This window comes from Myxocyprinus asiaticus, chromosome 13 (assembly GCF_019703515.2).
Source record: "Myxocyprinus asiaticus isolate MX2 ecotype Aquarium Trade chromosome 13, UBuf_Myxa_2, whole genome shotgun sequence".
NCBI lineage: Eukaryota > Metazoa > Chordata > Actinopteri > Cypriniformes > Catostomidae > Myxocyprinus > Myxocyprinus asiaticus.
In genome coordinates this window covers 15596534-15611863 of record NC_059356.1, presented here as the reverse complement: position 1 = coordinate 15611863, position 15330 = coordinate 15596534, and the positions used below count along the sequence as shown (strand labels likewise).

The 15330-nt window shown below is 34.8% G+C and overlaps 1 long non-coding RNA gene across 1 annotated transcript; it reads left to right on the top strand.

The window, feature by feature from the left end:
- Window positions 1-11627: 11627 nt before the first annotated feature.
- LOC127449995 (uncharacterized) lies at window positions 11628-13996 on the top strand. The gene is made up of 3 exons (XR_007898891.1): window positions 11628-11815; window positions 12732-12840; window positions 13249-13996. It is a non-coding gene; the product is annotated as an uncharacterized LOC127449995 (long non-coding RNA).
- Window positions 13997-15330: the final 1334 nt, after the last annotated feature.

Below are 15330 nucleotides of genomic sequence, written 5' to 3'. Positions count from 1 at the left end.
ACAGAGGGGGCTGCTCGCTAGAGCAGCTTCAATTTATTCATATATTCCTTTACTTATTACTTGGTCGGGACAGTTTTGCCATTAAGAACTGGAACAGGCAATTGAAGAGAATTATCATCATTGTTATAAACTTCAAGGTAAGGCACATACTAGCTATTTATGTTATCAAGTTATGTTGTTAAGTATTTTATAACAGATTCTGAATTTGGCACGGGACTGTATTGCACAGTGTAAAACATTCCTGAAAGTTTGGCCTTCATAATGCTGTAATTCCCGCACAGACCGCACAAACAATAACATACTGGTGAAAAGTAATCAAATTAATCCCCGCAGATGAACAAATAAAATTAATAATTTTATCTTTAATCATTGTATATTGTGTATATCAGCGCTATCGGCCCACCATCCTCTCTCCCTCCCTCTTGCGCTAGTAATATTCACACACTGACTAAAGGAAGCGCCTTCTCACATATTTACTCATTTTTTGTATTAACATATGCCCAAAATAAATTAAAAATAAGAATATGACATCAATAACATGGAAAACTAAAAATGTATAGTAAAATATCTGCAAAGAAATGTAGAGTAAGTCAGTACATTACAGCATAGATTTGCACCTTGCAGGGAAACAAGTGAGTGAAAAGGAGCACCATAATGCATAAGGTAGTAATTAAGAAAAACATGTCCACATGAGATTCGCAAACAGTTAGGTAAAATAGTATTATAAAAATTATTATTATCATTATTCTACAATATTGAATATCTTTGTGTCATATGATAAAATATGTTTTAGATGCTAAAGGTTTACATTCTTCACCGTATTCCATGAAATTATTAAGATGCTCAAAGGGCAGGACCCCTGTGCTGTGGAGTCAGCTGCAATAGTTCCTCATTGTTTAAACATGTTTGTTTAGTTCACTTTTATGCCACAATGTCATCTGTACAGCATAGAAAAGAATGAACTCATTAAAGATTAAACAGAAGACCACTAAAAATGATCAACTTCCGTGAATTTCATTGAGACATGATATACCACACTGTAAAAAAATATTTCCATGATTTGTTAACTTAATATTTTTGCCAGATCAACTTAGATTTACTAATTTGTTCACATAACAAAATAATCTGGGTTTGTATTGAGTAAACTAATGGCACAATGGCAATGCACTGATATAATGTAAAAGAAAAAAAAGAAAAAAAAAGAAAAAAATTAATTCCACTACTTGTTAGTTTACTAGACCTTTTTATTCAAATTATTTATTTATTTAATAAATATTTTATTCAAATTTTATTTTAAATGAACTCAAAATTTTAAAGCAGCCAGGTTACTTTTTTAAGTTTAACCAAAATAATTTCTTACAGTGCATAGTTCAGCACACACCACATTCACCATGGTCAAAATACATAAAATCCGATTTGTCCCCATTTTAACAAGTAACATGAAATTTCAATGACCTATTGAACACTGAACTTGACAAAAATCTGGTCACCTTAAGTTATAGGCCTAAGTTGCACGTGTACTCAATGACTCACTGTGTCATACTGTGTCATTATTTAGGCTCTACACAAACAAACAATAGTGGGTGGGCATGATTTTTTTTCTCAGGTTGAAAGCTTATAAAAAGTAAAATAAGTAAACAAGACAAATAAGTTAATGAGTTAAATGATAGAAAGCCAGTCAGCCAGTCAGATAGATAGATAGATAGATAGATAGATGGATGGATGGATGGATGGATAGAACATAAGGCGTGTACCCCTGGGGGTACGTGAGGTGACATGGGGGTATGCACATAACATTCTGAGATTTACCGTTCTTTTGGTTTCATCACTGTCTATAATAACATTCAAGCCAGTTCATGTATTTCTCACTGGCGAAAATTATTTTGTGTACCCTCTAGTGTAGAAACACCATAATGGTTGTGTCATAAAGGTCAGATAAATATCCAATGAAATAATCCTTTTTTTTTTTTTTTTGCGGTTAAAAAAATGCATCTACTCATGCGTCCTGCGTCACACAAGTATAATTTTTCGCCAGCCCAGCACACTGCTAGATGATGTAGCTTAGTGATAGTTAATGCTTCACTGTTTCAGCAGACTTGCACATGTCAGTCGTCCATGATTTTAGTTTGTCTGTTTTTTTATTTTTTTTATTTTGTGTTTTTTTTTTTGTTGTTTTTTTTTTTGCAGTTTAAAATGTAATTTGTATTTAAGGTTAGATGCATAGGGAGTTTTGATTCTGATAGTTTAAGTTCATAAGCTTTGATGACAGGTGTCAGACATCCGGTGCAGCCAAATAATTTTCCATATTCACACACAGTAATTTTCACTAACATTTGCTCGCACGCTAGAGACCTGTTTTTCCATTGTTGTATGATGTTTTTCAGCAAATGAGCTCAACCTTGCTAACAGTGTCAAATGTGACATAAAAAGCACCTTGAGCTGACTGCGCAATTGCAGAGATACTTACCCACAATGCTCGAAGTCAGCCAGCAATGCCGTACCTGCAATGATGCACAATTCCAGGCACAGAACCAAACGCTATTCTTGCATACCGCGAAGTTTTCAAGGGGAGTTTTGAAGTTATGCAGTTATATCATATCTAGCATACACATCCCAGTCGGTAAGCCATTTATTCAATATGTATATGATTAATATAACATGTACAAAACATTTACAAATATAACATAAGGGAGATGTTTTTCAAAGATAATTGTGTTAAATATACATATTTTCAAAATACCTTGTGTGAATGTTATCTATGCGTTAGAGAGGGGGTACGCGAATGGATGTTAAATGTTTGGAGGGGTACGCCACTGTAAAAAGTTTGGGAACCACTGTTCTAAAGCAATACGATCACTTTTGTTGTAAAAAAGATCAATATTTAAGTACTTTTTAACTATGATCAAGCGCTTCGGGTAAGCTTCACGAGAAGGTGGAGCTCAAGCGGTCTCTTGTGTGACGTATTCACGTTGCCATGATACGGATGTAATCTTACGTTGTCCACTCAGTTGAGACATCCAGGATAAGCAGACAAACGCACCATTGTAAGTAAACTTACAGATAAATACCGATCTAAACCAAAACCAACCAAGCTTCTGTACAGTGTTCCTCCTCCTCACTTGTAAACAGCGCTGCTCTTCTGGCTGTGATGCACATGCCAATTCGATTACGTCACACACTGGTACAGCTGCTGACCGGAAGCACGATTTAGAGTTAAAAAAGTATTAAATATTGATCTTTTTTCACACCAAAAGTGATTGTGTCCCTTAAGAAGACATTAATTTAACAGCTGGAGTCATATGGATGATGTTTATGCTGACTGTCTGTGATTTTTGGAGCATCAAAAGAGAAATCTCCCATTAACTTGCATTTTAAGGACCTACAGAGATGAGATATTTTTCCAATTTTAATTTTTTTTCAAATGTGTTCTGGTGAAGAAAGTCATACCCACCTGGGATATCATGAGGTTGTGTAAATAATGAGAGAATTTTCATTTTTGGCTGAACTATCCCTTTAATGTCCCAGGATGCCTCAGATCAGGGTTAGGAAAACCAAGAGAGGATTTTCAGCTGATGTGTGATAATAAATACATATGCTTGTGTTAGAATTGATACATATGCAAGCATTGGAAATATTTGAAAACAATCACAGAGTATAAAATGTGTGAGTATATTTTATTTAAGTTAGTTAGGTCTAATGCCTTATTTATTAGCACATTACAACTGTCCCGGGGCAGAAAAACAGGAACTACTGTACGTATGAAGGTTTTTGACATCTATTTTGTTGGTAGACAGATAAGAGCATCTCATTGGAAAAAAATGGAACATTGATTCTGGTCAGTATTTGTGCATTACAGCAAAAAGTGTTACAACTGTACTCAGTCTACCCTATTTACACACAGATTTTCTAACTTGTGATGTTTGTGCTTTGGTAATGGCAAATCAATGCTGGCCAGACATGCAATTGCAGAACTGTTTGCTAATCCATTGTCTACTTGTGACTAATAAAACTGATTAACAAAACCTAATAAAGGGACACAAGCATTACTAAGCAAGTTCCACAAGTTCTAATGACTTGCTGTGGATTAAAAATGAAAATAAATTTGTGTCACTCAAGAATCCGGAAGAGAGGATGGTTGGCTAGATCCTGATAAGAGGAATTCAGAAAGCACTAAACCCTCTGAGATTGTAGGAGAGGATCAGTTTTCACTGAAGAACAGAGCTTCCTGTGTCTGTAGGCTACTCAGAGGAGTGGGGCACCTTTAAAACCTTACAAGCTTTATAAGCTGTCAACTGAAATGTAGGTTTTTACTGCATTGCATCATCTATGGTTTTTCATAACCATGTTTTAAAACTTTTTTTAACATTAATCTATAAAACAATACAGAAAATACACACTTGTACACACATACATGCAGAAGTGTTTTTCTTAAGATGAAAAAATGCCAGTGAATGTCAAGCTTTACTGATGAGATATCAATTTTAAAGACCCCATGGAGTCAAAATGTGAGTTTTGTGGCTTTTAGTCCATGTCTAGTGCAATGAGAATGTCAATAGCAAGGCAACATGATCACATGGGAAGTCGGCATGTTGCTTCTGAATGTTCTCGTACCCTGGTAGCAGCCCCATCCTGCCAAGTTACTGACAGGCGCTATCTCCCATTATACATTTTTGCATCAGTTCAAACACATTTACTTTCTCCTGTCACGCAACTGGAAGCCTGTTGCCTCAGCTGCGAAGGAGACCTGGCTTCTCATCCCGAGTTGAAACCAGGACGTGATTACGTTTGCATAACGAGTGACAACTGCAATTCGGAGGTTCCATTTCCTTTCTAAGATTACATTTTTATTCCACTGATGGTTAGATTTAGGGCTGAGCTTTTGGTTTGGGGTAGAATTAATAAAATGTGCACTTTCACGATATTACATACTTTAGAGCTTAGGTCAGTCCCACATTGACGCGTTAAGGAACTTCCTTTAAATAAATTTAAACCGCTCATTCCTATTGTTAGGATCCTTTAGAAGGCTATGCAGAGAAGCAGTTTTTCCACAACTAGGAACACAACATCGTCTGGGAACCTTACTCAACATCTTAAACTTTTTGATGGTTAAAAGCAAATTACAGTAACAATAGTACCACTTTCAGTGTTGGAGTACCTCAGCCGCTTCTCTGTCATGTGCTGTGGAGGTGGGGACATTCAGATGAACATCCCGTTCCTTCATCACTATTGGGGCCAAATGACTTCGAAATGACTCGTTTTTACAGGGTAGAAAAAATAAATGCTCTTTTTGGAGTGAAGAGGAATTTTGGAGTTCTGAAACTTACAGTATGTTTTTATAGTACAATGACCTCTTGACTGTATATGACAAAATATCAAAAAAATTTAACATGACATGACCCCTAAACAGAATGAGAAATCTGATTACAGTCAGATTAGGAATATATTGTGCAAGTTCCATTTATCTGTGTTTTTTGATATCCAGAAAAGGGGTTCACAAGGGGGCTCTGTGAGGAGAATGGAATGTGTTGTGATAAAATCACAATTCAAGACTGGATTCATTCTCAGTTTCTCATCACAACAGTAAAGTTTTATGCACCTGCATAATGAAATACTAACTACACTGAGTTAGGTTATAACAAAAATAGAGAGATAACCTTAAGGGCACAACTTATTCTGCTCCTTTAAGCTGTTTGAAGGACATTCTATGACAACATGGAACTGATCAAAAGCACTGATAAAGTGTACTTCTCAGTCCCAAACAGCCACCATTTGTTTTCCAAAGCTTTGTATGCCTCTGCTCTGTTCTTTTCCATGTAGTGTTGCTGTTGTTGTTGTTTTATGAAGTCCTACATTTATATATTCCAACTTTTCAAACTGTATGATTCCTTATGTTTAGGAATTGAAGATAACACAAAAAATTATTTTGGGACATAAAAAATATTTTTGGGATGTCTAATATTTTTATTCTTTGATGCATTTGAATAAAACAAAATTAAAAATGTCTAGGTTGTTGGTTAAAAGTTAACATGAATGACAGATTCAAACTTTGTCACTGGTGGCTAGAATAAAAAGATATTATCATGGCTGTGAGATAGAGCAAAAACATGCATATGTTCAAAAACATTTCCAGCTTCGGCCACTGAGGGGCATTGTTTCAAATTTCAGTAAGCACAGATAGATTTTAGCTGATTTTAACTTTTGATCTATACTTGCAGAATTGTGCAGTTTGTAATAAAGAGTTGTGCTAATTGTTACTTTTCGAAGCGATCAGATTTACAAATGACGTAAAGACTAGCAACCACTAAACACAATAGGAACCATATACCAACACGCTATAATACACATAGAACACATTTGTAAGATGTAGTAATCCCCTGGCAACCACCCACAACACCCCGGGGGTGACTTTTGCACGGGAAAGAACCTCTCACGTGTTCTAATAACTGGTGCATACTGTATAAGTGTTTTGTACTGGGGGTGCAGTAAAACAGAGAGATAGATAACTAGATATGTTGGTATCTTCAAGAAGTTATAATGTTGAAAACATTTTGCGTTCTCTCCAGTCTTACACTATAGAGCATTGCTCATTTGACCAGTGCAGCACTGTAGATCTCTTCAACGAAAACCCCTTTTTCCCACTCCAGCATGTCCTTGGGAGTGTCAAACCTCCACATAGTTCCTTTGTAGATCAATCAGATTAATGTACTTCAACAGGAATGCTTTATACATCGTGCTGTGAACAGAGCAGCACTTTAGGTCAGAGGTGTAAAAAGTAGTAGGACATTATATTGAAGTGAAAGTGTGAATACTGTGGCTAACTTTTATTCAATTTAAAGTCAAAGCATGTAGCCAGTAGTTTCACAATTAAATGTACTAGTATTTAAAAGAAAAAAGTAAATGTTTAAGCCTTTTTTCACTCAAGAGATAGAGGAGAGTTTATTGTTTAAGTAGCTTTGTTACACAAACTTTGTAAAGCAACCTATTTAATCATAATCTCTCAATGTCTTGACTAAGGCTTTAGGACACATCCGATGTAAAACTGAAACCTCTATTTTGAAACCTGTTCCTTGAAATGGATAAACTTTCAGTTCAGCAGCAGCTTATTTTAGTTGTTTGACGCTTGACTATAGTCTAAAATGGATGAGTCATGTTCACACGTGAGTCAAGTTTGTCCATTTTTAGCAATGGGGATGGCCATAAATACAACACATTGCTTTAGGTGTTGTGGTGACTGATGATGAGCTGTGTCCAAATACAGTTTAAACTGAAACTGATGTCTATGACTATAAAAGTTCAGCTGGGAGCGTAATATTATTGGCTTTAAAACTCAGTACATTTTGTGTTTTGGTGGTCTAAATTAGATTTTAATGAGTAAAAGGTATATTTTTGGAATTTGAAATGTAATTGAGCAAGAGTAATCGGTTTTAACAGTAATTAAGTAAAGTACAAATACTTCAAGGGATAGTTAACCCAAAAATGATAATTTACTCACTCTCATGCTGTCCCAAACCAGGTCGACTTTATTTCTTCCGTGGAACACAGAAGTTAGGTAGAATGCCAGGGACTGACAGTCTCAGTCACCGTTCAATTTAAAGGGGTCATAATATACTCCTTTTTATATATATATAATTGTATTATCTTCACTGAGGTCCACTTATAATGTCAGTTAAGGTTTTTGCACCAAAACAGTCATAATTTAATAATATATGATCATTTTCCATCCTGCAACTCTGCCTGAAAGCTCGGTTTAAGCTCTATGGCCCTTTAAGACTTCAATGTAAACTCCCACTATTATGATTGGCTAACTTCATGCAGCCCCTCAAATACAGCTATATTTGAAACACAATCAGAAGAAAATTAACAAACTTCACATTATAACTACTTTTCGGGGAAAACACAGAATGTTTTTGAAAATGAAATTCACATTTCATTTGAATGCATCAGATTGTTCACTCAAGCACAGCAGCTATCAAACAGTCATGAAATTTGAAACATTCGTGAATGAAACTGTTTACTCACGGGTCTGGTAGTGTTTAACTGCCACATCTTTCAATAACAGTTCCTTTGCAAAGCTTGAATCATGTTGTGACTGGTACACAAGCAATCCACGCTGAAATGAGCCCAAAAACATACAATCCATGGTGATGTTGTGGGCTTCAACCGGCTTCAACTGGCCAAAGCAGAGATGCTGGTCTCCACAAGAGTGACATCTCACATCTTCCGTGTTTGTTTACACACAGAACAGCATGTGTTTCTTCCAGTCAGGCAGCAGAATGAGACGCATTTTTTAAAAGTTGGGCTTGTACCACTCTTAAAACACGGCGCACATCACCAGAAACACATTAAAACAATCAAAGACGTCCATATAGTGCATGTTTACAAAAGATCAACAATTAAAAATAGCACAGATGGGTGCAAAAGGGGTCCAGGATGCCTTCATAACAACTCAACAACAAGGCAGCAAATAGCAAGATGAAACAGAATGGGGGTCTCTTTTTAGAGATATAACTTGACATCGCATCTTTTAAAAGCATTGCAAGATGCATGATAAAAAGGAAGACTTTGGTCTAGTGCATGTTTATGTAGAAAACTATTTAAATCCAGATAGACACATGAAGGTGTCCTGTGTAAGGCCTCTTTGCTGTAGATGAATCTCCCATGACAGGCCCATCTCTCTCCTCTTCACCTGTGTGATGACTGTGAGCACCAGTGGGCGGCGCCAAAGGTGCAGTGATGAAAAATAGGTGTTGATGTCTTGCTGGAGGCAGTCATATGCAGATGGATTTGGTGCTTGTGATGTCACAAGTTCCACAAATTCCAAACGAGTTATTTCAAGAGCTTTGTTTAAATAAATGCTATTTTCTATTGAGGCAGTTTTCAGTTCTGACACTTACAGTATGTTTTTATAGTACAATGAACTCTTATATGTCAAATGATCAAGAAATGTCATTACCTTTTTAATGCATCTTTTTCCATTCAACTTTTATGTTGGGTTGAACTCTCCCTTTAAGTATAATTAATGTTCAATTACACCCCTGCAATTTGTACTTTACATAGCTGCTATAGAGGATAATATAATGGATAATGGAGACAAGTTGCTTCATTGACAGACTCAAACTCAATTTCTTCAAAGATTATAGCTTTAAAACTGAGTTTTTGCATTGTGCAACACTCAATAAATTCTGTGGGGGAAAGGATAAAGGCAGCTGACATGCTGCAAAAGATGGATCGGATGCAGTTATTTTGCAACTGGGCTAAGGTAAAACAATGTTTCCATGTTTCCACGCAGTGAATGTCAAAGTGTATTACTAGTTTGAAAGATATTTTCTTTAAAAAATATTCGACTCTGCAGAGCATTTTGATTTAGGGGCTTTTGGTTCTACCCCTTCCCCTTTTCTTCTTCTTCTTTTAAAATGTTAAAGATGAGCTTGACTGTGCACAAAAAAGTGGGCCTGCTGAGAGATCACATGATTTCTGGTATGACCCCAAGCTCTGTTGGGAAAACTTCCAACTAAGAGCAGCACCCCCACTGGACCAAAAATCCCCTTCTGTAATGCGATTCATAGACCTGTTCTGACGGGATGACTCAAACTCTATGAGTATAGTGAACTAAAAGCTGGAGAATGCCATGACATTTCATTTTCCTTTCCACCCAATAAGAACAATTCTGTTTGTTAAAGACAGTTCCATAAATTAAGAAAAGGCTTTTCATCACCCAACCGAAAGAACAATACTATGATAAACAGGGAAAGTTGGGCAATGTTTTCCATATAAAAAAAAAACTGTATGGTATCAGATGGTAATAACATGGTACTATTCTTCTGAATGATTGAATGATATACTGTACATATACCATGTAAATTTGATATCAATGTCAATTTATTAATAAAGCATGATTAAAAACAACAAACTATTGACCAATGTACTATACAATAATCAAATATGAAATGAGATATAAAAATAAAGATAAATAAAATAGAAAAGGAAATACAGCAGGAAAAATATTAATAACACTAATTATTATCATAAACTCTGTTGGACCAAATGTCAGAGAGAAAAACTGGGGTTTTAGCTGAGATTTAAAAATAGTTAAAGTATGGGCAGTTCTTATGTACAGGGGTAAGCTGTTCAAACGTTTCAGGGCAGCTACTGCAAAAGCACGGTCACCCCTTAGCTTCAACCTGGACCAGGGAACAGTTAAAGTCCTCTGTTCAGAGGACATAAATGGTACTCCAAGGGACTTTGTATTTCTATGGCACATGTCCAAAAACAACCATGGCATTCTTTGAAGTACATGACAATATCACAGTACTTTTGTAGGTGCTTTGCTTTTCACTCAAACCATTTTTGACAAGTGTATTTACTTTTATGACTTTCTTCTATGGAACACAAAAGGAGATTTTTTTTAAGGATGTTGATTAAGCTTTTTCCCCCGCACAATAAAGTGGATGATAACAAATAGCTTCCTGTTCATGGCCGATAACACATAGAGTAGGCTATAACAACAACAAATAACAACAACATAGCAAAGACCAGGGTAAAAAACCCCACTGTTGCAGGGGCTAAATGCCCCTACAAAAAAATTATGAAAATATTTCAAAGTGGGCTCATATAAACTGATCCAATCACAATGGAGATTAATTTGTTTATAGAATACATGAGATTTAATGAGATGTCAAATGTGATTGAAATTTACAGGAAATGGTACACTCTTTTCTGAAGTAGTTATTTTGAATAAGCATTATCTAAATTTGTTTTAATTTTGGTTCCTTAATTTGTAATCTTGCTGTTTCAAAAGTATTTGCCTAAATTGACCATTTTTTTACTATACCTTCACGATATCACTATAACCCCCTCACCACTTTTTTTTTTTTTTTTTTTAAGAATTTTAATCAAAGCAATCTTTTTTTTAATTATTATTATTTCTTTGTACACAAATTATGTTGCTCCATCAATATTCAATAAAAAGATTATATATATATATTTTTTTTCATTCTTGAAACACTTTGTTGTGGCCAGATTAAAAATCACATTTTCCTTACAGTGTGCCGTTAAACCCGGTGTACCCCCTGGAAATTCTCCAATAAGTAAAAGTAGGTTATATGTACATTTTAGGAAGAAATGTTCTTAAAGGGATAGTTCACCCAAAAATTTAAACTCTCTCATCATTTACTCACCCTCATGCCATCCCAGATCTGTAAGACTTTCTTCTTCTGCTGAACACAAATGAAGGTTTTTAGAAGAATATTTCAGCTCTGTAGGTAAATAGAATATAACAATCTAATAAGATAACTTGGCTATTGGCTGTACCGTTCAGTGCTCGGAAAAGTACTTTTCCGTCATGGCTGAGTGCCCAGATTTCTCTCAGCGAGGTCACGAAGACCTTACAGTCTCTGTTTGTTTTCCTGGATTAAAATAATGCTCAAACTATTCTATATAAGCACTTTTTCTATGTTTGATATATGAAAATACACGATATAATATGAAAATATACTATAATAGGTGCGGGTGAGAAACAGATCAATATTTAAGCCCTTATCTTACTCTAAATCTCCACTTTTACATCTGAAAGTCACATGTGGTGCCTGTTTAGTTTCACTTTCATATCTGAATGTTGGGAGATTTAGAGTAAAAAGGGACATAAATATTGTTCTGTTTCTCACCCATACCTATTATATCACTTCTGAAGATATAGATTTAAGCATGAGTCATATGGATCATTGTATGGACCTACAGAGCTGAAATATTCTTCTAAAACTCTTTGTTAGTGTTCTGCAGAAGAAAGAAAGTCATACACATCTGGGATGGCATGAGGGTGAGTAAATGATGAGAGAATTTTCATTTTTAGTGAACTATCCCTTTAAAACAACATTGTGTAGTTGCATCCTAAGTATAATTAGACTTAAACATTCAGAGTGCAACAATACAAATCTTGTAACATGGACTTACTGGTGCTTGCTATGGCAAAACATCAACATACTAGTACTCATACATAGGGGTTTTAAAGAAAAAACAACTCAGCAACCACATAGCAACACCCATGAAAACTAGAATAGATGGTATCATGGTGGCAACTTTTGCACAGGCAAGCACCATTCGCATTTTCTTCAGAAAATCGAAATAATAATAATAATTATTATTATAATATTTTTTATGTAATTTCCTACAAAATTGTTCCTAAATTCTAATAATGTGAATAGTATAGCATAAGAAGGAGTATTTTTACTATTACTATTTTCACTATTGTTTTTATAATCTATTTACACACTTTGTAAGTGATGATGCCTTTGTAATGGTAATAAAACATGTAAATTATATTTCTCAACTTTCTGATATGTACAAGAGTCCGAAAATATTATCTTATGAATTTTAGTGACAGTCCTGACCATGGTAAATTGCAAATTCAACAGAAATTTGCGTTAGAAGAGCTAAATAGCAGAAACTGAGTCATTTGAAGCCTCAATAATGATAATAAATGAACTTTAGGCTGAATAGCCTAGGCTCAAAATATTGCAATACATTTTCACAACACAAGATGGCGGCTTTATAAAGCTAACGCTCAATGCTCTCTCAGTTACTGATATGGTATGTGTAGTTGAGTTATATGTAGGGTAGTTTTTTCCACAGAAGAATGAACTTTCTGTCGTTTGGTTTGTTTGGCTTTTGCTAACAGGCGGTTTGTCCAATAGTAAAGCCTGATCCAAACCTCTAACAGTCTTGTGTTTCTCCAGGATTAAGAAAACATCAGCTACGGCAACCACAAGAACCTCAGGACCATTCTGGTTGTGAAAGTGTGGTGAGGCTCATGAGGACATGATTAGCAATGTCACACAGAGTTGTGTGAGTTTTTCATGTCTTTAATGTTTCTTTGGTCTACCTCAGTGATGCAGAGACCCGATTCACAATTCGTTTCTATCATCCTTAGTGATTCAACAATGATAAGCGTTTTCAGGTTTTAGCTCCCAATTCTCTTTTGTAATTCATAAGTGTTTGGTAAGAAATACAATGGACTTACAGTACTCACATGAAGTTTAGAGATCTTGGCTGTTTCCAGTACATGTTGAAGTCTGCATGCTATCTACTGTAGTCTAAACAGATTATACCTAAAGGTGGAAATATGGATAAGATTTACCCAAAACAGGGATTAAATGCTTTATTGAGGAGGATGTGTCTCAGGATGCTAAACATGTTGAGCTGTTTTTTTCTCAATACTTTAAACTCAGAGCATCTTTAACTTGTTTGTTTTAGGTGGGCTTCACAGTATGTGTTGCAGATGGACATATTCTCACAGAGCTGTTTCATCCAGAGGCTTTTCCAGTTCTCGAACCAAGCCTGAGTCTGAGTCATACACCTCAGAACTGCTGTTTTTGTGTGGTCTTTTTATCTCCTCTTTTGGACACATTCTTGCAGTATGCAGATATAGATGGCCCACCTCTTTGCATTAGTGCAGTATTGCTGCCTTTTATATTGCCATTTAATTTTAAAGATGTCCTACCAGCGGAGTCAAATTTTACTCTGTTTTTTCATATAAAGGACTTCACTGTACTACGGAAAAGAACATACTGTAACTTACTGAACTTAAAACTTCCCCAGTGAAAAATAAAAAAAAAATTAGACAACAAGGTGTAAAAACAACTAGTTTTGAAATCCTCATGTTTCTGGTGTCAACCATGCCAGTGTTCAGCAGCTTGGCCCATTCAGTTATGGTGAGGGAATAAGGAAGAAGTTACACAAATGCCATTATTCCTAAAAAATGAAATTAATTAAAAGAGTAATTAATTAATAATAATAGAATAAACTTTGTGAAAGTCCACCAAACCTTGTAATGTTCTTGCCTGTGTGTTGCACCTGCCACTCTTCATATTCTTCAGAAGAATCCTAGCGTTAGAAAGGAGTGTTGAAAGTTTATTTTTAAAAGCAAATGACATGAAAGTTTATTTTTAACAAGCTATTCACAGTGTAATGCAGGCTTTGCAAAGAGGCTGTTATTAAAGGTTGGGGCAGCAATAATGGGTGGAAAATGGGATGAAAAACAAAATTATGACTTTTTTTTTGCTTAAAATTTGAATAAATTGTATTGTATGACCTCTGTAGAGGGATAGTAGGTGATTTTTTTAGCTTATTTTTGGGTGAACTATTCCTTTAAGAAAAAAAAATTATTGATATGTCTGTATGAAGAATATTTCTGCTTTTATTCATCCTGTTTTTTCACTGATTCTTGAGATAAGAGACAAAACATGTAATACATACAAAAGTCCTATTTATGTTAAAAATCAAGAAATTCATAATAATACAAATATTAAATCTAAAGGAAATGTGTATGCTCAGGGCATTCATTATTTATATTTTTTAATAATTTCTTTATATATATATATATATATATATATATATATATATATATATATATATACTCATTTCTTTTTATTTATTTTTTTTATGCATGCTCTATACATGTAAGCACAACCTGTCTTAACCTGTCCTCAGCAAGAGGATCAATGTCGAACAAAATGTTTAAAAATGCAACAAATTCATACATATTTATATCAAATGAAAGGAAGGGATCTGTAAGATATTAAACAAGACATAAATTAAACTTTCAGTTATATTCTCCATAAAATAAGCTGCCTATCAAAGTTGTGTCCTCACTTTGCATTATCTCCGTCAGATTTTTTTATAATCCTGAATAAATCGGACAATGTCATGGTCAGCTATAACTCTGTGGACCCTTCTCCCACTTCCTGCTTATGGTGGATGTAACAGTAGGACACGTGGTCTGGTACATTTAAACAAAAAATTATATTTTAAATCTCTGCGATCACAGCTTCAACATGTCAACTCCATCATTCCCATTATGATAATTTCTGTTAGAATTGTGGAATCATTTCGACTTTTTGGTTTAGGTTATAGAGGCAGCTTCAACTGAGGAAAAAAAAACTAAACGGATCCAGTGTACAACACATGGTGAAGATGGACAAATATTACATTTTGTCAACTCCGTCAGAATTTTCAGAATAGTGTGAAAACAGGAAAAAAATAAAATAATGTATTTTATCACTTAATTCCTTTACTGACCACCATTATTAGATAATTAAAGACTTTACACACTTGTTGGATGGATCAAATTTAAATAGCATGCTTTTTAGTGTCTGACGGAGTTGACACAAATTAAGATGTAATTTATGAAGTGAATAAAAGTAAGTAAATAATAATTTTAAAAAAAAGAGCTTTTTTTATAAGAACCTGTTCCCTTACATGGTTCGATAGCTGAGACCTTTGTCTACGAATATGTCCATTTCAAATTAATTTAGTATTCAGATTTTAAACATGTTT